General features: G+C 44.2%; 1 protein-coding gene across 1 annotated transcript in view; it reads right to left on the bottom strand.

The window, feature by feature from the left end:
- Positions 1-22419, bottom strand: part of FRMD4B (FERM domain containing 4B) — a 358795-nt gene extending 336376 nt beyond the window's left edge. The window contains exon 1 of the mRNA XM_070360591.1: positions 22051-22419. The gene's annotated coding sequence lies outside the window, so the exon portion shown is untranslated. The remainder of the gene's footprint in view (positions 1-22050) is intronic.
- Positions 22420-25230: the final 2811 nt, after the last annotated feature.

The raw sequence follows: 25230 nt of genomic DNA, 5'->3' as shown, positions 1-25230 counted from the left end.
TAAGTCACTTCAGTCGTGTCCAACTCTGTGCGACCCCATAGACGGTAGCCCATCAGGCTCCATCATCCCTGGGATTCTCCAGGCAAGAACACTGGAGTGGGTGGCCATTTCCTTCTCCAATGCATGAAAGTGAAAAGTGAAAGTGAAGTTGCTCAGTCGTGTCCGACTCTTAGCAACCCCATGGACTGCAGCCTACCAGGTTCCTCCGTCCGTGGGATTTTCCAGGCAAGAGTACTGGAGTGGGGTGCCATTGCCTTCTCCCCAGATAGGAGAGGTGCATATCAAAGGAATAATTTCAGTAAGCCCAGACTCTTGGACCATTCCATCCATAAATAGCACTAAATTCCTTAAGATATCTGGTTTATTTCAATTAAAAATAATCTTTTGATGTTCAGACTACCTGTCCTTTGTTACTAAACTTCTGTATAACCTGGATCTTCCCTTTACCTCACTGGAGCAGTTCTCTCAGGGTAAACATGCGGCCTCCTAGGTTTGAATTCTGAAAAATCCCTGCTGAATAAAACATAACTCAACTTTTAGGTTGTGAATATTTTTAAGTTGACAAATCAAAAAACTCTAAGACAGTGTATATTATTACCAGGTTTAGAAAGTTAAGGAAAGCCATCAAATTGAGATGTGGGTCTTCAGGGATAAATGAGAAATAGTCAGGCAAAACATGTATGTGTGTATGGCTGGGGAGGGGCAAGAGAAGGAGGTTGTACAAAGGATCTAAGTCAAGAGAAGGGTATCATTTGGGGGGGAGGGCAAAAATCTTTCCATGCAGTTTGTACTCTGTGTGTGTGTGAGAGAGAGAAAGAGAGAGAGAGAGAGAGAAGAAACCACAGCATGCAACAAACACAAAACTCTTTGTTGAAAAAGAGTCATCTCTCATTTCTTCCAACAGGCAGCCTTCTCTGCCTTTCCATGCCTCGGGGCTTTTGCTGGCATTTTGGCTGCCATTTTCTATTTCCCCTACCCAGACCCTTTTTCTCTCTGGCTAGCTTCTCGGACATCTGTAGAATCAAAACCTACCATTTTAAAAGACCATTTAACGCTAAAGCCTACAGGAGAAGGCCCTGAGGCTTTTGCCCTGGGGCTCAGCTTGGGAGTTTGCTAGGAGCACTCAGTGCGAGGCCTGAGCGAACCTGGAAATATGAGGCAGCTTACACTCAAGAAGTGTTTAAGACCACGGGGGCCAAGAGCCCATGGAAAAATAATCCTGTTTTCCTCCCATTGTGTGGAAAAATTCTCAGGTGCATGTAGCATGGCGTCTCTGGGAGCAACCCCAAGTGGGACGGAGGTGCAGCTGCCCTCTGGTGATGGTGTGCGTGTGCATCCTTCTTCCTGTGTGGATGAATAACTGTCACCTGCCGAGGCAGTAAACAAAGGATGTTGTGACCTGTGACCTTCAAACCACAGGCCACTGCAACCGCCCCTGACTGTGCACCCTCAGAGGATTCAAGGTGGAAAAAAAAAAAAGGTATTAGCTCTAGATAGTTACAGCGCATATCAAAAGAATGATTTCAGTAAGTCCAGACTCTTGCACCTTCCCATTCATAGAAAAGTGCTAAATTCATTAACTTTAAAGGTATCTTTTTTTCTTTAATAAACAGTAATCTTTTGATATTCAGACTACCCGGATTTTGTTGCAAATATTCCCATTTATTCTGGTCCCTCTCTTACTATCTGAGAGCACTGCTCCCAGGCTTAAACCCTCAGCAAATCCACCGACTGAAACATAATTCTGCACTTTTAGGCTGTGCATTTTTTTTTCCTTTCAACACTTGTTTACAAACCCCTGCTCCTTGAGATTTCCTCCTAAAGTAAACCACAGGCACCCAAGCACTCATCTCCAGTTGTACTTTATGGAGAAGCTCAATAATGATAATGAAAGAGAAGAATGAAAGAAAAATAGAGAAAGGCTTATCAATCCCTCCTGGCCCTCCCTGTAAGGTGCTTGTTCATGTTAAAAGTCTAAGCCCGGTCTGCTCACCACACGACAGGCCAATTAACCAAGAGATGAGGTGTTAAGGCAAGGAAAGTGAAAGTGAAGTTACTCAGTCGTGTCCGACTCTGCAACCCCATGGACTGTAGCCCACCAGGCTCCTCCATCCATGGAATTTTCTAGGCAAGAGTACTGGAATATGACTTTATTCAGAAAGCTGACTGACAGAGAAGATGGAAGACTAATGCCTCAAAATAACCCTCCTATCTGGGTCTGAAAGCCAGGTTCTTTTACAGGACAAAGAGGGGGAGGAGTTGAGGAAGTAAAGATCCTTATCTTGAAAAAACCTCTTGGAATGACCAACCTTATGGAGGGGATGTGTTAACTGCTTCAGTCGATGACGTGCAGGGCTCCCCAAGGAAGGTCATTATGCATGATTATAATAACAAAAGCAACGGATAACAAAGGTTACAGTCAAAGAAACAGATTCATCATGGAGTCCAGATTTGGTTCTTCTCTGCAACATTCATGTCTTCAGCACTCTCTTATTTTGACATTGTTCTAGGTATTCCCAGGAGAACACCCTTAGTTCTGTCTGGAGTGAGTGTCTATCCTATCCTGGGGGAATCAACACTTAAATGCTGTTGCGAATCAGATCCTGTCACCTCTCTGCTCACTATCCCATTGGCTTCCCACTGGATTCAGAATAAAATACAAAGGCACAACCAACGTGGTGTACAAGGCACACCATGATTTAATCTCATCTTACCACTCTCTCCCCTGCTCACTCTACTCCAATCACATTGGCTCATTTTCTGTTCTTAAAACTTACCAGACACGTTCCTCCTTCTGGCCTTTGCATTAATCACACCCTCTGCTGGGAGTGCACACCTGCCCAGGTATTCACAGGACTGCTTCTTTCTCAGCATTCTGCTGCTGCTGCTGCTGCTGCTGCGGCTGCTAAATCGCTTCAGTCGTGTCTGACTCTGTGCGATCCCATAGACAGCAGCCCACCAGGCTCCTCTGTCCCCGGGATTCTCCAGGCAAGAATACTGGACTGGGTTGCCATTTCCTTCTCCAAGTCTCAGCTTTCTAGCTCAGATGAAACACAGACTCTAGAGAGAGGCTTTATTCCATTGCTAATCCAAAGTTACATCCCTCCTCAAGTCACACTCTCTCAATCTTTAGGGTCCTCATGGTCCCTCATACAATCACTACAGGTACTCAAAAAGTGTTTCCTGGGACTTGCCTGGTGGTCCAGTGGCTAGAAATTCATGCTCCCAATGAAGGGGGCTCAAGTTCAATCCCTAGTAGGGGAACGAGATTCCACATGCCACACCTAAAACATCCTGCATGTCTCAACTAAGACCTGGTGCAGCCAAATAAATAAATGTTAAAAAAATTACTTCCTGAAAGGATGAATTAATGAACGATGAAACCTCTAACAAGTTGTGAAGTCTGCACATGTTTAGTGGTACTTTGACTAATTCACTTATTATTTATTCCAAGCCATTTTCTGACTTTGATTCTTGGGATGCAAGAGGCCTTGGGGTCAAAAGCTATAATTTCAGAAGTCTCTCCACATACTAGTTAAGGTATGTAAAGCTAATGTCTATAAAAACCAACCCCCAGATCTCATGGGGTAAGCACATTAAAGGGTGCTTTCTCATTGTGTCATAATCCAGGGCAGGACAGCTGTGGGGTAGAAAGGAATTCTGTTTCCTGAAATTGTCTGGGCATCCCAGGATCCTTCCTTCTAGTCTGTCAACTCCCAGGGCCTCAGGATTGGGCACCAGATCTTCTGCATCCGGAAGGCAAATGAGGGTAAAGAAGGTCGGGAAAGTAGTGGAGGCACCTTGTATCGCACCTTATATGGTAACAGCAAAAACATTTCTACCCTCATTCACTAGCCAGAACTCAGCCTCCTCCTCTCCCCACCATAATCCTCCAGCAGGGGAGGTGTTGTTGTTGTTCAGTTGCTCAGTCATATTTGACTCTTTACGATCCCATAGACTGCAGCATGCCAGGCTTCCTTGTCCTTCATTATCTCCCTGAGTTTGCTCAAACTCATGTCCATCGAGTCACTGATGCCATCCAACCATCTCATCCTCTGTCATCCCCTTCTCCTCCTGTCCTTAATCTTGCCCAAAATAAGGGTCTTTTCAAATGAGTCAGCCCTTTGCATCAGGTGGTCAAAGTATTGGAGCTTCAGCTTCAGCATCAGTCCTTCCAATGAATACTCAGGATTGATTTCCTTTAGGACTAATTAGTTTGATCTCCTTGCAGTCCAAGGGATTCTTCTCTAGCACCACACTTTGAAAGTGTGAATTCTTCAGCATTCATCCCTCTTTATGGTCCAACTCTCACATCCATAAATGGCTTCTGGAAAAACCATAGCTTTGACTATACCAGACCTTTGTCAACAAAGTGATATCTCTGCTTTTTAATGTGCTGTCTAGTTTTGTCATAGCTTTCCTTCCAAGAAGCAAACGTCTTTTAATTTCATGGTTGCAGTAACTGGCCTCAGTGATTTTGGGAGCCCAAGAAAACTCTGTCACTATTCCCATTGTTTCTCCATCTATTTATCATGAAGTAATGGGACTGGATGCCATGATATTAGTTTTTTGAATGTTGAGTTTTAAGCCAGCTTTTTCATTCTCCTCTTTCACCCTCATCAAGAGATTCTTTAGTTCCTCTTCACTTTCTGCCATTAGAGTGGTAGCACTTGTATATTTGATGTTATTGATATGTCTCCCAACAATCTTGATTTCAGCTTGTGCTTCATCCAGCCTGGAATTTTGCATGATGTACTCTGCATATAAGTTAAATAAGCCAGGTGTCGATATACAGCCTTGATGTACTCCTTTCCCAATTTTGAACTGGTCTGTTTTCCATGTCCAGTTCTAACTGTTACTTCTTTAGTTTCTCAGGAGGTAGGTAAGACGGTCTGGTACTCCTACCTTTTTAAGAATTTTCCACAGTTTGCTGTAATCCACACAGTCAAAGGCTTTAGTATACTCAATGAAGCAGAAGTAGATCTTTTTCTGGAATTCTCTTACTTTCTCTATGATCCAACAAATGTTGCCAATTTGATCTCTTGCTCCTCTGCCTTTTCTAAACCCAGCTGATACATCTGGAAGTTCTTGGTTCATGTACTGTTGAAGGGGAAGCTGAACACAGAATTTTCTGTGTGTCACCCAGGAGGTAAAAGAAACAGGCTTTGGTGAAAAGTGTTCCTCAGCCTTCAGATGATGACGTTTGTAAATATCGGACTGGATCAGTCTTCCCTCTCAAGTACACATTTGCAGGCTGAAGCACCACTGAGGTCCGCGGCTGCTGAGAAGATGCAAACTTGAGATGGAAACAGAAATAAATCCTTTCTCCCATCCCCATCTACGGTCAACACCTCCCACTCACAGCCTAACCAGAAGCCAGCTAATAAGGGGCTGTGGCAAACGTAGTATATAGACATCTACCTCAGATCATAGTTTAGAGGAGAGCAGGATGGGCTTGGAGATGATAATCAATAGATGAATAACCAGCAGAGTGTCAAGTTTATTCACTGAACAGAAATGACCAGAACCTGCAAATCTCAGGTTACCCCACTGGATATTTTTCTATGGCCTTTTCCAAGGATCCCTCCTCTGAGGGAACAGTCATCAGGAATCAATCCACATATTCAGGACAGAAAATACAAGAAGTATTACAGTATTTGGAAGAAACTTCCTGACCACCCAGAAAGGTCATTAAACAACAAATCAAAACAATTAGAGAGCAGTTAAGCACAGAAATGTCCAGTCCTTAGTGCAGTGAACAGAACGATGGCATCATATGCTTATTTGGCTGGGAAGCTGGACTCTAGGCCTTTGCAAGCAGGATGAAGGAATTAACCTAGCCACACAAGAGGATGAGAGTAGCTATGCAGTTCTCTAGCACTGGGACTTGTAGTCTTGAAGACTTTTGAAATACGTAATATAAAATGAGGCCAAGGCTCATTCATACACATAAAGCCAGAATAATAGGGAGGATCTTTGGATGGTGCCCAGATATTTGGGCAGGGGAGCCTCTTCATGCAGAATGAAGGTCCCCTCTATCTTCAACCTTGCCATCCTGAGCCTGTGGCTTCTGCCTTCAAAGTCACAGAAAGGTTGCTGAAGCTCCATCCATCATTTCTACATTCCTGGCAGCAGGAAGAGGGGGAGGATGGAAAGGCAAAAAAGCAAGTCTCCCACCTGTGTCAGCTCCCAACTGGTATCCTTCCTGAACATCCCACAGAACACTACTTAAACCTCACTGGTCAGCAGTTGGTCAGCTGGCCATATTTAATATTGTGGGAGGAAGGGAAATGTAGTGTTTTAGCAAAGTACACTACCACCTCAAATAAGACTGGGGTTCTATTATTCAGAATGGAGGAACTGGTATCAGGTAGGTGCTAAGGTTTTAGCTTCCCAGGTCAGTCAGGGAAAAGACTCAGTTTTTTCTTGATCAGCATGTGCTTACCCTTAGCTCCACCCTCACCCTTTGTGAGGTATCAGAAGGCACCACCCCAGGAGCCTGTCCACTTTATCCTAAGACATATCCTTTACCTTTTTTTTTTTTTTTGCAAAAAAGCAAAATGGCTGTCTGGGGAGGCCTTACAAATAGCTGTGAAAGGAAGAGAAGCAAAAAGCAAAGGAGAAAAGGAAAGATATAAACATCTGAATGCAGAGTTCCAAAAAATAGCAAGAAGAGATAAGAAAGCCTTCTTCAACGATCAATGCAAAGAAATAGAGGAAACAACAGAATGGGAAAGACTAGGGATCTCTTCAAGAAAATCAGAGATACCAAAGGAACATTTCATGCAAAGATGGGCTCAATAAAGGACAGAAATGGTATGGACCTAACAGAAGCAGAAGATATTAAGAAGAGATGGCAAGAATACACAGAAGAACTGTACAAAACAGATCTTCATGACCCAGATAATCACGATGGTGTGATCACTGACCTAGAGCCAGACATCCTGGAATGTGAAGTCAAGCGGGCCTTAGAAAGCATCACTTCGAACAAAGCTAGTGGAGGTGATGGAATTCCAGTTGAGCTATTCCAAATCCTGAAAGATGATGCTGTGAAAGTGCTGCACTCAATATGCCAGCAAATTTGGACAACTCAGCAGTGGCCACAGGACTGGAAAAGGTCAGTTTTCATTCCAATCCCAAAGAAAGGCAATGCCAAAGAATGCTCAAACTACTGCACAATTGCACTCATCTCACATGCTAGTAAAGTAATGCTCAAAATTCTCCAAGCCAGGCTTCAGCAATATGTGAACCGTGAACTTCCTGACGTTCAAGCTGGTTTTAGAAAAGGCAGAGGAACCAGAGATCAAATTGCCAACATCCGCTGGATCATAGAAAAAGCAAGAGAGTTCCAGAAAAACATCTATTTCTGCTTTATTGACTATGCCAAAGCCTTTGACTGTGTGGATCACAATAAACTGCGGAAAATTCTGAAAGAGATGGGAATACCAGACCAACTGATCTGCCTCTTGAGAAATTTGTATGCAGGTTAGGAAGCAACAGTTAGAACTGGACACGGAACAACAGACTGGTTCCAAATAGGAAAAGGAGTTTGTCAAGGCTGTATATTGTCACCCTGTTTATTTAACTTATATGCAGAGTACCTCATGAGAAACGCTGGGCTGGAAGAAACACAAACTGGAATCAAGATTGCCGGGAGAAATATCAATAACCTCAGATATGCAGATGACACCACCCTTATGGCAGAAAGTGAAGAGGAACTCAAAAGCCTCTTGATGAAAGTGACAGTGGAGAGTGAAAAAGTTGGCTTAAAGCTCAACATTCAGAAAACGAAGATCATGGCATCCGGTCCCACCACTTCATGGGAAATAGATGGGGAAACAGTGGAAACCGTGTCAGACTTTATTTTTCTTGGTTCCAAAATCACTACAGATGGTGACTGCAGCCATGAAATTAAAATATGCTTACTCCTTGGAAGGAAAGTTATGACCAACCTAGATAGCATATTCAAAAGCAGAGACATTACTTTGCCAACAAAGGTTCGTCTAGTCAAGGCTATGGTTTTTCCTGTGGTCCTGTATGGATGTGAGAGTTGGACTGTGAAGAAGGCTGAGTGCTGAAGAATTGATGCTTTTGAACTGTGGTGTTAGGGAAGACTCTTGAGAGTCCCTTGGACTGCAAGGAGATCCAACCAGTTCATTCTGAAGGAGATCAGCCCTGGGATTTCTTTGGAAGGAATGATGCTAAAGCTGAAACTCCAGTACTTTGGCCACCTCATGCGAAGAGTTGACTCATTGGAAAAGACTCTGATGCTGGGAGGGATTGGGGGCAAGAGAAGGGGACGACAGAGGATGAGATGGCTGGATGGCATCATTGACTCGATGGACGTGAGTCTCAGTGAACTCTGGGAGTTGGTGATGGACAGGGGGGCCTGGCGTGTTGCGATTCATGGGGTTGCAAAGAGTCGGACACGACTGAGCGACTGATCTGATCTGATCTGATATCCTTTACCCAAGGTAGGTAAATGCCACGCACAGGGGCTAAGGGAACTTCTGGTTTCTGCTGGCCCGCTCACTGGCCATGGATCACCCAACCACTTCAGAAATTAGCAAAATTCATTCCAGACCTCAGAGCCAGCAGGTATAAAGTTACTAACACTGCTTGAGTTGATCAGCAACAACTTAGCATTGTGAATAATTAATCCGCATATGAATAACATCAATAGTCATCTTTCACTGATTGTTGACTTTGTGCCAAGCACTGTGCCAGGCATTTCAGCCCCAGAGGCTTGCTGCAGAATATTAAATATGGTAATGCATGTCAGTCACAGAAGAGGTTTAGGCCAGTTTCTTATTCAATATTATCCTGTTAGCAAGTGACAGAACTAGGATTAAATCCAGGTCTTCTGGCTTCAACTCCCATGATCTTTCTAGCAACTCCCAGTTGGTTGAAGCTAAGTCATGTGTCAAACCTTTATATCGGTTACAACATAGGTTCTTGGTTGGAGCACAGACCAAGCAAGAGTGGTTTAGATTGGTTCTGGTTCGAGTCCAAGTAGAGAGTGGCCTAGCAGCGGGTGGGAGCTGGTAGCAGTGCTCTGGCCCACACAGTAGTAGAGGGACCCACACACTTTCCACCTTGAAGATCTGGCATCTCCTGGTGTGGGAGCAGGTCATCGAGAGGATATGCCTGCCAGATGACTCATAAGGTGGGCCCGAACAACTGGAAACTTCTCACCTCCCCCTCCATCCTTAGTATGTACATTCTGTCTACCATTCCTGCACTTGGCCATTTCAAGGATGCAGGCTTGAAAGAATAATATAAAAAAGGAAAGAAAGAAAAGCCATCTTTACCCAAACTTTTCAATCAAGAATTAATCACTATTATTATTTTTTTGAGTCTGACAGTGACCCATCAACAAGAGAACTTTAAGAATGATGTCTTGTTATCTTAACCTATTTTACACACACTGAAGAGTTGGGAGTAACCTTCCTCTTGAGGCTCACAGGGTACAATGGTCTGCACAATGTAAGCACAACTGGGTCACGGACTCTGGAATCAAACACGTATCTTTCTGGTTCCAGATCTACTTGCAACTTTCCCCTGAAGACTCACATGTCAACTTCAGGGTCAAAATTACCTTATTTGATACATAACATCACTCTCCCTTTAACCTTCAAATTCCCAGGTCTTCCTTTCACATTGTGCTGTGCATACAACACATGTGGATTCTGCTTCCCAGCGATTCCCACATCCTGGTGCATTCACACCCTCTGCTATTTATGTCCTCAAACCTGGGGCATGACTCCCCCCTCTCTCATTCAGCTGTGACATACTCTTTTATTTTGGGGCCAGAGATCTTCACAAGTTCATCTCTGATTAAAACACGTCACTAAAAATAGCTGGGTGGCCAGGAGAAGAAAGGTGAGAGAGAACCCAGGGTGGAGCAGGAGTGCGCGGTATCCTTTTGAACACACGTGAGGCAACTATTTTACAGGTTGCCTTTCACCCCCAAATAGGATAGAGAACCCAGAGCTTCCCAAGTGGGGAGTACACCTGCCAAGCCCCATCTTGATCGATTGAGTGAAGGGGGTGAAAGGCAAGAGATAGAGAATGTTTCCAAATTCATTGTCTTAACTAAGAATGTTGTGTTACCCCACAGCCAGCCACATCCCAACAGCAGCAAAGCAGAGACACAGATGATAAAGGAAAACCAGTCACACTCTTCAATTTCACTGATTTTTACAACCAAAGAACTAGAGACAATTGTTTTTTTTCAGCTGACATTTAAGTTCGGGGTCACTTTCAAAACGTAAATGCGCTCTGGGCATCGTTCTCAGTACTTGACAAACAATTCCTTTAATTTGCAAAGCAATCTTGAAAGGGAAGGACTATTATTGTCCTAACCTTAAAGACAGAAAATCGAGGAACATAGAGGTTAAGATAACTGGCTAAGTTACAGTAGTTAGTGGGTAAGATGGGAGACACATCCAGGCATTGTCTCCAGAGTCTCTGGGTGAAATCACTGCTCTACACAGCCTCTGAACTCTCACCCTAGCTTGGTTTTTTAAATACCCTGAGTGGCTCTTTTGTCCATTGTAACAGGTGTTGACAAACGACAAGCCTGTGGGCCAATCCCTGCCCACTGCTTGTTTTTGTAATTAAGGTTTTACTTGAATACAGCTTCATGTATCATTTTATGTCTTATCTGTGGCTATTCTTGGAGAAGGCAATGGCACCCCACTCCAGTACTCTTGCCTGGAAAATCCCATGGACGGAGGAGCCTGGAAAGCTGCAGTCCATGGGGTCGCTGAAGGTCGGACACGACTGAGCGACTTCACTTTCACTTTTTACTTTCATGCATTGGAGAAGGAAATGGCAACCCATTCCAGTGTTCTTGCCTGGAGAATCCCAGGGACAGGGGAGCCTGGTGGGCTGCCGTCTATGGGGTCGCACAGAGTCGGACACAACTGAAGTGACGCAGCAGCAGCAGCAGCAGCGGCTATTCTTGCCATGCAAAGACTGATTTAGGTAGCTACAACCCAGACCGTACAGCCTGCAAAACCTAATATATTTAGTAACCAGCCCTTCACAGAAAAAAGTTTGCTGACCCCTAAATTATAGACTTGTCAGGCATTCCTCTGATTGCAGGTTTCTTGATTATGCTATTAAATCATAATGCAGTAAATTCTATAACCCAGTGATCCCCAACCTTTTAGGCACCAGGGACTTGTTTCATGGAAGACAATTTTTCTGTGGACCACGGGGTTGAGGGGATCAGTTTCGGGACGTTACATTTACTGTGCCCTTTATTTCTACTATTATTATATCAGCTCCACTTCAGATCATCAGGCATTAGATTCCAGAGGTTGGGGACCCCTGCTATAACCAATCCACCCAAAGCCTTAGCGCATGTAGTGATGAACTCACAGGTTTGACCTCCAGAAACTGCAACTGTGCAGAAGATGCCTGGGAACCTAGGAATCAGCAAAAATATTCCCAGAACTCCACTGAAGGAAAAAGATACCAACAAATACTCCGTAAAAAAAGACACGGAACTCATCTTGGGCTTTTACTTGGGGGAAGGTTTCAGAAGAAGGAGGAGAGACAGAAATATGCAGAGGAGAAACAGAGCAAGAGGCAACTCTTGTAACACCTAGCAACAGACATCCTGCAGTTAGAGACCCAGGTTCAAATTCCAGCTCCACCACTCACTACCAGTTTTTTAAACCTCAGTTTTCTCACCCTAAATGGAAGGAATTATCTCGTTTCTTGGTGGGGTAGGGAGTCAGGCAGATTAACCAAGACTATAATGTATATGACATTCTTAGCACACTGCCTGGGATTTGCTAACTACCCAGAGGAGTGGTATTATTAGGAATAATGATAACTACAAAAGAATAAAAATATGTGATTATTTATAGAAAGTCACTCAGCCCAAGGCAAGTCTGCTGTCAAACAGTAACAGGATGATGGCAAGGGACGAACTGGATGCCCAAGTCAAGGAAAGTTGTAAACACATTTGTAAACTCCATGTAAAAAAGTATAGAAGCATGTGTCACGTTTCCGTCAGAAACAGTTCAAGCAAAAATATAATGTAGGTGGGCAGAGGTAAGCTGTAATCACCTGGAAAAATCACTCCAATGAAACAGATGTCTTATTCCTTGACAATGCTGTATCAGTGAACCTGCAGAAGGGCGGGGTGGAAGTTTGCACTGTGTACTCTGAGAGAAGGCAGTTAACATTTCCCATAGAATGAACATTTGCTGACAAAATACCAATTTTTAAATACCCTTTTTTCCCAGCTTTCCTCTGAGATCTGAAAAGGACCGGCGATAGTCCACCTCTATGCTTTTCCAAGCGTAATCGAGCTCAGTGCCAGACAGCGCACCAAGACCCACTCATGACTCGAACTGTTTAAAGCAGCTGCGTCATTGTAAAAATACTTTCTTACTCTTAATTTGTTTGAATCAAACTTTTGACCCTAGTAAACTGGACAGTCCATTCTTTTAGGCAGTGAAAGTACAGCTAGAGTGGGCACAGGGAAGTATATAAAACAGCATGCTTCTTTTTTTTTTTCCTCTTCAAAATACAAATTGAATTAATTTAACACAGTTGGAGCAAATTACCATGATATGTCCTCAATTTGTGTCTTACGGTCACATTGGGACTGGGCTTTCTGTTCCCAGTCTAAGGGCACATGGTTTTTATTACTTAATCAGGGTCCTGCATTTCAACTTGCAGGTTTAAATGGATGCAATCACTTCATTTGTGGTGGCCTCAAATGCCCTTAACTTTCCTGATTTATCAAAGAAGTCACCCTATCTTAATGTTGCAAGATCTGTTTAAAACTGAAAGGTTACTTGATAGGAGAAGTTACACTGAAGATCATTTTTTACCGCACAGCAAATAACATTACTGAAATGTTCCACCAACCAGCACACTACGGATAAAGAAGCTCTTTTAAATGCATTTATCTAAGACTTTTTAAAAAAAATTATAGTTAATTTACAATACTATATTAGTTTCAGGTGTACGATATAGTGATTCAATATTTTTATAGCTTATACTCCATTTAAAAGATAGAAAATACTGGCTATATTCCCTTGGCTGTACAATATATCCTTGTAGCTTCCCTGTGTTATACATGGTAGTTTGTATCTTTTAATTCTCTACGTTCGTCTTGTCTCTCCTCCATCCCTCTGAACACGGGGAGGTGTTCTCTGAGCCCTTTTAGAAGTTTTAAAGCGAGAAGAGTGCAATGGCTGTGGATAAAGTGCAAATCTTTAATAAGATTTGAAGTCTGAGCACACGTCTGGTGGTTCATAATGTAAATATCATCCCCCACTTGAGAAATCAGAGAGGTAATTAACATGGCTAAGGTCAGTGTGCTGCTGAGATGGGATAAAAACTCAGCCTTTCGGACTCTCCACCCAGGATCACAACTCTTTCTCCCCAACTCCGCCCTCATCTGGCAGAACCCTGTTGGAGTATTACACTTGGATGAACCAGGGCCAGAGCTGGCCCTGTGATCTGGGCCTCCCATTCAGGTCACATATGGTCCCCCTGCTCTTTGGTGAGGACTGAATTGATGGCGAGGCTCAGTCAGGTGCAACAAGGGAAGCCAGAAAACAATCCTCAGGCCTCATCCATTGTCAGGTTCCCTACCGACGCTGTCGGCTGTTATAAGCACCAGCTGGAAGATGGATGCTGGTATTCCAGCAAGACCTTTTGAAAATCAGGAGGGGCAGTGATGGGCCCCATGCTGTGGCAGAGGCATAATTATTTCCAATAACTGTCTCTCTGGGCTACTTTGTGACTTGCTAAGGAAAGTGCCTCCTTGTTGCAACAAAACATTCAGTGTTTATTTGCAGGAGAAAGGGGTAGGGCAAGGGGCCAATTCTGAACCCATTTCTCATAAAAGGTCACAATGCTAAAAACTGTAGTCTGGTCATGGCTTATTCAGCAAAGCAGAAATATAATCATCTCTGGCTGAGGGTTAGGATCTGTTTTCGGGGGCAATATTCTCAACTGAAACAAGATGAGCCATTAGCATCTCTGGTGAGGTATGCTCTCTGGAGAGAGAGCTGAGCCTCTCTGGCTGTGACTGTCAGGGATAACACAAAGCAGAGTCACTTGCAGCATGTTGTCCAAGAACACAGACCCAGCTGACTCTGAATTCCAGGTCTGTCACTAACCAGCTGTGATTCTGAATGAGGGTGCAGCCCCTCCAAGCCTCCCTTTTCACCTCTACAAAGTGTGAGCTATTGTGGCTCATGGTGGAGACAGAATGAAATATATACTGTCTGGAAAGCACGTGTCAAGTAGCTGGCACTGATAGAGACACAGTCAATGTGGACTATCAGGACCAGGCAACAGGGCTTGTCTTAGAAGACAGAGCTTATTCTAAGTGAATGTTTCAGTGTGTTGATCAGATTGTTACTGAAATTTCCACTTTGTAGGTGCAGGCATTTTTTTTGGAGTCTTATCTGCTTCTTGCACCCTTCTTCATGCTCATCAAGCCTGTCTGGAAACTCTCCACTTGCTGCTACGAATCTTTCAGACCAAACCAAAACCCCACCCCCTCCTGCTACCCCACTGCAGCATCTCTGGGGCAGACCATGGTCTCTGTACCTCTCTCTCCTGTGTTGCACTTTCTCTGGATGGGGGAGTTTACCACCCACCTTCCTTCATGTCTTTTCTCCCCAATCAGCTTAAGCTTCTGGGAAGTGGGATTCCATTTCTCTATGGTTTTGTTTTTTGAAAAATAGTTGATGTATGATATGTTGGAGAAGACTCTTGAGAGTCCCTTGGACAAGGAGATCCAACCAGTCCATCCTAAAGGAAATCAGTCCTGAACATTCACTGGAAGGACTGATGCTGAAGCTGAAACTCCAATACTTTGGCCACCTGATGTGAAGAACGGACTCACTGGAAAAGACCCTGATGCTGGGAGAGATTGAAGGCGGGAGGAGAAGGGAATGACAGAGGATGAGATGGTTGGATGGCATCACCAACTCAATGGACCTCCAGGAGTTGGTGATGGACAGGGAGGTCTGGCATGCTGCAGTCCATGCAATCCATAGGGTCGCAAAGAGTCAGACACGACTGAGCGACTAAACTGAACTGAATATAAGTTACAGATGTACAATATAGTTATCCACAATTTTTAAAAGGTATGCTTTATTTATAGTTATCATAAAATATTGGCTATATTCCCTGTGTTGTACAATATATCCTTGTAGCCTATTTATTTTACACCTAATAATTTGTGCCTCTTAATCCTCTACCCCTATTTCCCTCCCTCCTTCCCTCTCCCCACTGGTCACCATTAATGTGTTCTCTATGTCTATGAGTCTGTTTCTTTCTGTTATATTCACCAATTCGTTTTATTTTTTATAGTCTACATGCAAGCAATAGCATGCATATTTGTCTCTTTTGAACTCACTTCATTTAGCATAATACTCTCAAAGTCCACCCATGTTGTTGAAAATGGCAAAATTCCATTCTGTTTTTATGACTGAGTAGTATTATTCCATTGTGTGTATATGTGTGTGTGTATATACATGTGAAGGAAAAAGCCAACCCAATACATCACATCTTCTTTATCCATTCATCTGTTGAGGGACAAATAATGCGGCTATGAATGTTGGGGTACATTCAGTTCAGTCACTCAGTTGTGTCCGACTCTTTGCAACCCCATGGGCTGCAGCACGCCAGGCTTCCCTGTCCATCACCAACTCCCGGAGCTTGCTCAAACTCACGTCCATCGAGTCGGTGATGCCATCCAACCATCTCATCCTCTGTTGTCCCCTTCTCCTCCTGCCTTCAGTTGGGGTGCATGTATCTTTTCAAATTAGTATTTTTGTTTCTTTCAGATATATACCCAGGGGTGGAATTGCTGGGTCATATGGTAGTATTATTTTTAGTTTAGTTTTTTTTTTTTCCTTCAGAAACCTACAGACTGTTTCCCATAGTAGCTGTACCAATTTGTATTCCTACCAATAGTGTAAGAGGGTTCCCTTTTCTCCATATCCTTGCCAACATTTGTCACTTGAAGATTTTTTGACAATAGCCATTCTGACAAGTGTGAGGTGGTATTTCATTATACCTTACATTTCTTCAAATCCTCAACACGCAGCATGTGTCAAAGAATCTTCTAGGTTCTCTGATCCCTTCCTAGGTGAAGTATGGTCCACAGACCAGCGCCAATGACATCTCCCGGGGGCCTGCTGGAAGTCCAGAATCTCAGACTCCACCCCAGATCTACTGAATCAGAATCTGATTGCCAACTGAGTCTTGTGCACAGAGTTGGACAAACATTGCTCTAATCCAGCATTTCCCAGACTTCAGTCATTCACATCTTCCCTTTTATAGCTTTTGCCATTTTCCAGTACTACCCACCCTATGTTTCACCTAATATATATTTTTAAGTGATTTTACATTGACACTGTCTTGCTAGCCTCACCCTAAGCAATAATATTGTCTGTTAATAATTTATTAGGCGAGGCAAGACGAAATTTATTATTTAATAAAGTTTGAAGTTCTGAGTGTAAAAACAAATTATTTTGGCACACATTAAAATAATCACTGAAGTAAAATGGTTCTCCATCTATCACCTAAAATTTACTCATATACCCCCAGGAGTTTATGTACCCTGGTAAGACAGTACTAGACATTTTATAGCTGAATTAGAAGACATCTTCCCAACTCCAGATCCAGTATTTCCAGTTCATACCTGCTCTCACCTTGCTGGGTGGATGCATTTGTCCTCAATTTACCAATGGTTGTGGAAGGCAGAAAACCTTGGTTCTGGCCTGCACCACCCTTAAATAACTTGCCAAGTCACATCACATATTGGGGTCATTTTTGAAGGCTGGCCTATCTCAAAACTCCCTTCCAAGTCTAACAATATAACATAATAAATGAGAGCAGAGGCTCTGAAATCAAAATGACTGGGGGTTGCAAGTAATGGCTTCATTACTTGCTAATGTCATTAAATCTCGGTTTTCCTCATCTGGAAAATGGGAGTAATAACAACAACAAATGGCCATAACATTCAGATCACAGGACTTCTAAAAATAAAGAAAATGATAGCTAAAAAAATTCTTAGACTTAAATGCGGCATATAGTGTTCAATTAAAAAAACATAACTATTACTATTTTTCCTAGCTTCATCAAAGCACAAATAATAGTTAACATTTATTAAATATTTAGTATGTAGCAGGCACCACATGAAACAATTTTATTTTATCCTCTATCCACACAATGAGGTAGGAACTCTGATTCTCCCTACATTAGAGATGAAGAAATTAAAGCACAAAAAACATTAAGCCACTTTCCTTTATATTTTACCATGTAAACATGCATCCTCTTGCATTGGTAGATGGATTCTTTATCATCAGCGCCACCTGGGAAGCCCTGGCACGCATTCTTAAATATCATTTAATCTTGCCTGGTAAGAGGAGCTCTTTATAATTTAATCTATTAAAAAGACCCCTAATCATGGCCCCCCAAAACATCCTTTATAGGTAAAGTAACCATATAAGTTATCATTCAAACTGGAGTCACAGACATTAACCAGGACTGACCCAGGTAAGCCAGCATGATCACCTGACTTCCAGGATCCTCTGCTGGAAATGAATATTATTCTCATAGCCAAACACACATAGGGTCCCCTTCCCACTGGATACTTGTATATAAAGTGACAGAGGACAATTAAAAGCAGCACATCCCCAGGGGTGAAGCAACACTGACTCAGATAAATACCTGCAGGCTGAAGAGCTGCCAAGCAGAGAATTTATTCACCTTGGGCCTTAAGGAGATGTACTCTTCAAAGAATTTTCTGGAAGACACTACCAAAATAACCACGGTCACCACATTCACACAACACACTGACTAAAAGAACTGCCTTCCAAGATTTGCACATGGGTGCAAAAAAGAGATTTGGGGTCTGCAGTGGGTTTTAAATCAGTATATCTGCCTTTTTTTGCCCCTCAGTGTCACCGGAAAGTATAGACACCACCATCTCTTTGACCCGTTCTACATTTTGATCTGCAAATCTTGACACCGACCAAGGTAAAGTGACAGCTAAAGCTTTCCTTACACACACGAAAAATCATAGCGAAAACCTATCTGCCTGAATATAAATCAGCTTGTCCTCCATTATCTTGGGCATCAAAGAGAATAGAAATCAGTCTATGTTGAGTTAGGCACTTGTGCGTTGTGGCGAACATTCATTCACTTCCCAGCAATTGTATTCACCTGGAGGTCAGGGCCTCCCGCATCCACGGTCCACAGGGCCTGGGTGGGACTCCCACTAGGGCAAAGAGTTTCCTTCAGCCAAGCCAACTGGGCCAGTCAGAACTGGTGCTGAGACGTTTTGTTCAGCAACTGGAGAAGGAGGGTTTATGCTTTTTCTCTTGGTCTTGAATCTGGAATTGTGTAAACCGGCAACTGCTACCGTCATTGTCACCCAACAGGGAACAAAAAGGAAGAAAAAGGCAGAATGAAAGATAAAAAAATTAATCAGATCCTGAAGTCACTGTTCAACCCTGAGGAAGATGCTCTTGAAATCAGTCTTACCTATGCACCTTTTAGAAAATTCAATCTGTATATATGGGATATATATATATATGTCTATATTCTAATTCTATTTAAATTGCGTGTTTATCAACTTATGATACAAACACATCCTGTGGCAGTGACTTGCAAACTTTTTCATAGCAAATCATAGTGTGAATTATACTTTATCCAGCAAAGTGTACACACAGTCTCAGATTCAGGACGGACTCAAAGGTTCATGAAACTACAGAACCTTTACTGACATTAAGATGATGCTGATATTTTCTGTCCCTGTAATACTTAAAAGGAAAAAACTGATGTGACCCACTAAACTGATTTCCTGAACTTCGTTTTGAAAAACACTGCTTTATAAGATTAGGTTAAAAATGGATTTCACCGGAAAGAATGAGATTTTTTTAAAACTGACACAGGCTATTGAGGAAAATAGGAGGTTTGGCTCCTAAACCAAACATCTAGCAACAGAAAATTGCTACTTTACAGTTTCTTTCTGGCCACACAGGACAGGCACTTAACAGAAAAGAGAAAAGAATCTTAATGACCGAGATATAAATGAATTACCAAAAAAAAAGGTACGTGGCTTTTAAAGCAAAACAAAAACCATGTCTACAAAGAGAGAGAAGAGAGATATCTAAGGAAATTAACACCCAAGTGCTGCTGATGAGCTGAGTTACATGATTTAATAATTTCACTGAACCTCAGCAGTGGCTGAGTATTTTAAAATAGTGCCTTCACGATAACATCAGATCTCTAGGGCAGATTTAGGGGGAGGGATGGAGAGAGGGAGGGAGAAAGAGAGAGAAATTCCTTGCAGTATAAGACTGATGCCTTCATTTAAGTGTGTAATGTGTGTAAAATAAAAATGAAGAGTTCCTGAAGTTTCAAACAGTTACTGCAGGCTGGACAAGACAGGACATTTTTGACGGGGGTGGGGGAGCTGACAGGATATTTTTAACTGTTTTCCATGTACCTTATTTGTATTGTCAGTTAGCCAAAATTTCCTTTTTGTCTGCTCAAAAGCACTGCAGAGTCTTGATTCAATCTGTGGACTCAAATGGACAGCTCGGATTCCCAGGCTTGCTAGAAATAGAGGCCAGTCCAGTAAACAGTCCTGAGAAAACTGCATTTCCACTCCAGAGAGGCTGGTGAACTTAACTCTGCCCATACTTTTCTAGCTTGTCAGGCTCATGCACAGTTGTCTGCCTGTTTGAGAAGCCATTAACTTTCCCTCCACTAACATGCAAATTCAAAACCATTATTCATTTCCAAACCAAGTGAAGTTTAAGACAATCGCTTGCATGCTCGGAAGAGAGTTCCGAGAACTTTTTCCCAGGGATCATGAAAAACAGACCTCACTATAATAGTAGGTTAGGTGGATTTCCATCATCATAGTGTTCAAATGCATTATACCTGCATTACTGAACTGAAGCAAATGAAGTGTTTAATTAATATCTGCGGATGTCATGAGGAAATGATAAACCTCTTATGTTCAAGAAGTTCTTGGAATTGCGTAAATACTTCTGGCCATCTTTTAGAAAACAATAATAAGCACTGTTCAAAAGGTAAGGGTGAATGTGTGCGTGCGTGTGTGTGTGTGTGTGTGTGTGTGTCCGCGTGCATGCACATGAGTGCAGGTACATTCACTCTTTATATCAAATTTTTCAGATACACAAAAGAAGACTCATAGAGTTATCAATATACCCATCGCCTAGTTTATGACATTGAATTTAGAGACCAAATTATACCCTGAGTGTTTACCTTGGTTCAGCCATTCTTTTCAATGTCATTTGATTTAATCTTATGAATCCATTGTTGTGTTGTAATTATTTTTGCTTCATCATTGTCAGTGTCACCACAACACAGCCTTGTTAGAGGCACTGTTATGGTTAAAAGCCTGGCATTTGGAAACAGACCTGATGTAAATAAAAAATTATCAGTGTAACTTATGGCAGGTTACTTAACCTCCCTCGAGGGCTCAGTTGACCACTCCGTGGACTGTTTATGATGGTCCCAAACTGCCTACTGGGATGCCTGTTTCATAGTAAATTCTCTTAAGCACCATTCCTAAAGGGTATGTGTGTGCTTGTGCTCAGTCACTAAGACGTGTCCGACTCTTGTGACCCCATGGATTGTAGTCCGATAGGCTCCTCTGTCCATGGAATTCTCCAGGCAAGAATACTGAAGTGAGTTGCCATGTCCTCTTCCAGGGGATTTTTCCCGACCCAGGGATTGAGCCGGGGTCTCCTGGGCAGGCGAGTGTGTATGGGGGATTAAAGAGCAGTCTGCTGAGGTTAAGTAAGGTGAAGCTGCTTCTCCCCCGCAGAGGTTTGATAGGGAAGCTCCACAGACACATTCTCTTTACGACAGGAAACAGCATGCCAGGGACCGCGCTAAAATCCTGCACCCAACCTCCAAATGAGTTGACAAGTTTATGGGCAAACACTAGCTAACGTTGAAGGATCAACAACCTTTCCCTAAAGACTGAGGCTGTCAGCACTCCAGGGTCGTTCTGCCCCCACCCCCACACCCTCCAGGGGCCACCTTCCAGATGCTGCTGTCTGGGTACCAGCAAGCAGACCGAGTCGGTTCGCAAAGTTCAGAGGAGTTGGCTTTGGTATGCTTACAAGTCCTAGCAGATCGCAGGAATGTTCACGATAATTATTACCCCACCCAGGAGCGCCCAGCCCAACCCTCTCACATCTGGAAGGAAGCGGCCACACAAAGAACAAGCGAGATCTCCTCCTGCGGCAGCGTTCTCAGATCCGGGGAAGGTTTAATACAAGCTCTCACCCCTTTTGTGAACAAGACCAGGCACTGCTCGGCAATATCGTTCGGAGTACAGATCATTCAACGCAAAGGAAGAGTTCATCACCTAGCCCAGATCGAATGGAATTTCCCAAAATATCATCTTTGTTTTTCCCTCCCTAGACAAAAGTAAAAAGTGAAATATTCTAGAAAATAGAGAGGGAGCGAACCACACGCATACAGCCTCTTCAACACAGCAGCGGCTAGGGGCAGACACACCTATTTGAAAAGAGCAGCCAAACCAAACCCTTAGCATTCTCTGCAGACGCAAAGGATTTCCCCCTTCCACTCTTCTCGCCGCTTTTTGAAAGTATCTCTGGGCAGAGGGATCTGGGATTCATCAGCATTTCTCCCCACCTCCCACGAACGCGCGGCAATCAAAGCACATGGTCTCTGGCGGCGCGTTTGCAAACCCCACCAGCGCCAACGCCCAGAAACCGCCAAACTTCCTGTCTCCACACTACCAAAGCGACCGAAGCGCCGCCGCGCCAAGTGCCCGAGGGACTCCAGCGGAGGCTGCAGGCAGCCAGGGAGCGGCGGGGCGGGGTTTCCTGCCGGCAGGAGCGCCCGGGACCCGCACCTCCACTGGGGGTCTCCAAACGCGCGCGCTGCGCCTGGAGCGCACGGGAAGCGGCGCCGTGGTGGCGCGTCGCAAGGTCGTCCCCCTCAGTGCGCTCCGGGCACCCGGGGCAGTCATCCACCTACCTGCTCTCCCGCTTCCAGCCTCGGGCGCTCGGCGGACTGTCGACCGCTACTTTATTGTCTCCGCTGCTCACCTCGCAGGACCTGGGGACCCGGCTCTGCGCCAGCTCCGCAACTCCGCTCTACGTAGCGCCTTCCTGGGCGGCTGCTTTCTTCCTTCTCTCTGCCCAAGCTCCTGCTCAGCACATGAGCCGCGCAGCCAGACTCCCGGACTCGCAAGGCAGCCAGCGCCTGCCGCATCCCCCGACCCAGGGTTGCTAGTCGCCCCCGCCGCCGCTCTCCGCGCGTCCTCGCTTGATCCACACTTAAAGCTGCGCTCCGGGCCGCCCTCCTCGCGTCCTGTAGTCCTTCCGTCCTGCCTATCTCTTCGCTGTCAGCCCCGGCTCTGGGCTCCCTCTCCCCAGCTGCCCCCTCCCGCCGCCTCTCCGGGGGCTGGGGCGGCCGCTGCCAATGAGACACTGCTGAGGCGCTGTTCCGGCCCAGTCATTGTATCGGGAGGGGAAGAAGGGGAGGGGGGAGCGAGAGAAGGGAGGGGGCGCCCTCGGCCCCCGCCGCGCGGCTGTGGGCTGGGCTCGGCTTCCCGACAGAGAAAAGGCGCTGGTGCCAAGGGGCGCGGAACGGTTGGCGCTGCCAGGAGTGGGGAAAAGGGAGGGGGTCGCCAGCCCGCGCCTATCTTCTCTCCCTCCGGCTCTAAAGCACTGGGAGGGACTTGATTCCGCTTTCCAGGTTTCAAGCATCCCGACTCGACTGCCCTTAGAATAAAGGGAATAAAACACCGGCGGCTGCAAGAGGCGCAAAATCTAGCCAAGGATGGGACTGGGTCCGACTAATGACTTAATTTGAGATTCCAGCAAACTGGTGTTTCGACTCTTGAAAGAAAGAAACAAAAAGAAGGAAAGAAGGGAGGGAGTGTACAGAGAAAGAGAAAAGAAAGAAGAGAGAGAGAGAGGATGACACAGAGAGGCAGAGACAGATAAAGAAGAGGGGTGAAAGCGAAAGCCTCCCCAATGCCAGGCAGAACAGTTCTGTGATTCAGGAGTGTTTTATTGTGTTTTCTTTACAGATGAAGAAAGGAGAGAGAGGGGTTAATTCAAAATCGCTAAGAAGTGGCAAGACAGGGGTTCCAACTTGATCTGATGCTGAGTGTAGGATAGCAGAGAAGAGAAGAGGAAGAAGGGAGGACCATTGGTGAAGGATCTATTGAGGTTTTCCTATTGTCTCCAAATGAGTTGGCAAGTAGAACCCTGGAGTACACGGGACAGGGCCCAGAGAAAATATTTCTTACACAGCTTTAAATGTGTGTCCCAGTTCCACACCCACTACTCTATACAATATGAATGAATTCATTTTTAAAACTCAATCCACTTTGAAGAATATTTTGTGACTACTACACAATTATACAGCTCCATATTTTTGTGAATGTTTTGGTTGAATCATCCAGTATCAATATTTGAAAGAGACTTGCTTCTGTTACCCTGGTATTGGCATTTCTCCTCCTCCTCCTCTTCCTTTTCTTCTCCTTCTTCTCCTTATTCTGACCACCAGCCTACAAAAAAAAAAAAAAAAAAGGATGGTAAAGGGGGATAGAGGGGCTGTCTTGATTTCCCAGGCCCTGGCATAGCTGCTACTGACATGAAATGACAAGCAAAATCAGTAAAAGCTTGAGATGGAGTAATGTATAATATTGTATCTGTGCAGTGTGAGGTTTAATTAAATTTTCTTCAGGTGTCAGAATGGATTGCTTGCTTTTAATTAAATAGAAGATATTAAATGAATAGCTAACATTTATTGAGTGCCTATTACATGGCCCCCTGACCTAAGCTAAGGAAGCACTTTATTTGGTTTATCATGTCATTTCATTCTCCTGAGAGAAAGGAGTTGATCTGGAAGCCCCTTGAGGCCAGGGTTTATGTTTGCCTAGTTCAGTTCTTGCTGCTGCTGCTAAGTCGCTTCAGTCGTGTCCGACTCTGTACGACCCCTGAGATGGCAGCCCACCAGGCTCCCCTATCCCTGGGATTCTCCAAACCAGAACACTGGAGTGGGTTGCCATTTCCTTCTCCAATGCATGAAAGTAAAAAGTGAAAGTGAAGTCCCTCAGTCCTATCCGACTCTTCAAGACGCCATGGACTGCAGCCTACCAGGCTCCTCTCTCAGTGGGATTTTCCAGGCAAGAGTACTGGAGTGGGATGCCATTTCCTTCTCCCAGTTCAGTTCTTAGCACATTGCAACTCTGTATCAGCTGAGTGAAAAGATCCCCATTTTGCAGAGGAGGAACTTGAGGCTCAGGGAAGTTTACTGCTCCACCCAAGAATATGAAACTAGAAAAAAAAAAAAAGAATATGAAACTAGAAAGAGGTCATGCCTATATTTAAACTTGGGTCTGCAGACTCCTTAACCACCATGCCATACTGTCTAGTCAAGGAGAACAGCAACACAGGACCACAGGTAAGGGGACATTGCAGAGATCAATGCTTGCTTCGCCCTCACAAATGAGGGCATAATTTCTTTGGAGAGGAAGCCGGTACATGTAAAGCAGTCGCTAGAGAACCACACGAGAGTGTAGGGCAAAGCAGAGCCATGCAATGCAGGGGAGATGAATAGGATAAGGCTGAGCACCTAAGAAGTTGCTTGGAGCATATTTGGGGGAAAAAACTGGACACAGTCTTGAATGTGAAAAATGCAACATAAAATATGTCAGTAAGGTTGGTCTGGGTCAGAGCAGTCCAGGAGAATTTTCCGGAAGATGTGGGATGTTTTCTGGGTTTTCTTAGTGCAAAGGGGCTCTGCCTTGGCAGTGGGAGCTCCAGGGCTGTTTTCTCTGGGTTGAAAGCCCAGCTTTTCTAAATATTCAACCTAAAATAGGGATAATAATAATGCTGACTTTGTAAGTTATTGTCAGGACTTAATTTGTCAATATACAGAAAGCACTTTAAAATTTTAATTTATGTATTTTTGGCTGCACTGGGTCTTAGCTGTTGCACTGGGACTTTTTTTGTAGTTGTGGCAGGTGGGAGCTACTCTTCACTGTGGTTCATGGGCTTCTCACTGTGGTGGCTTCTCTTCTTGCGAAGCACGGGCTCTAGGCTTGCAGTCTTCAGTAGCTGTGGCACACAGGCCTAGTTACTCTGCGGCATGTAGGATCCTCCTAGACCAGGAATCAAACCAGTGTCACCTGCATTTACA

The sequence above is a fragment of the Bos mutus genome, chromosome 22, assembly GCF_027580195.1.
Source record: "Bos mutus isolate GX-2022 chromosome 22, NWIPB_WYAK_1.1, whole genome shotgun sequence".
NCBI lineage: Eukaryota > Metazoa > Chordata > Mammalia > Artiodactyla > Bovidae > Bos > Bos mutus.
The sequence above is the reverse complement of the archived record's forward strand: the minus strand, read 5'-3'. Positions and strand labels throughout refer to the sequence as shown.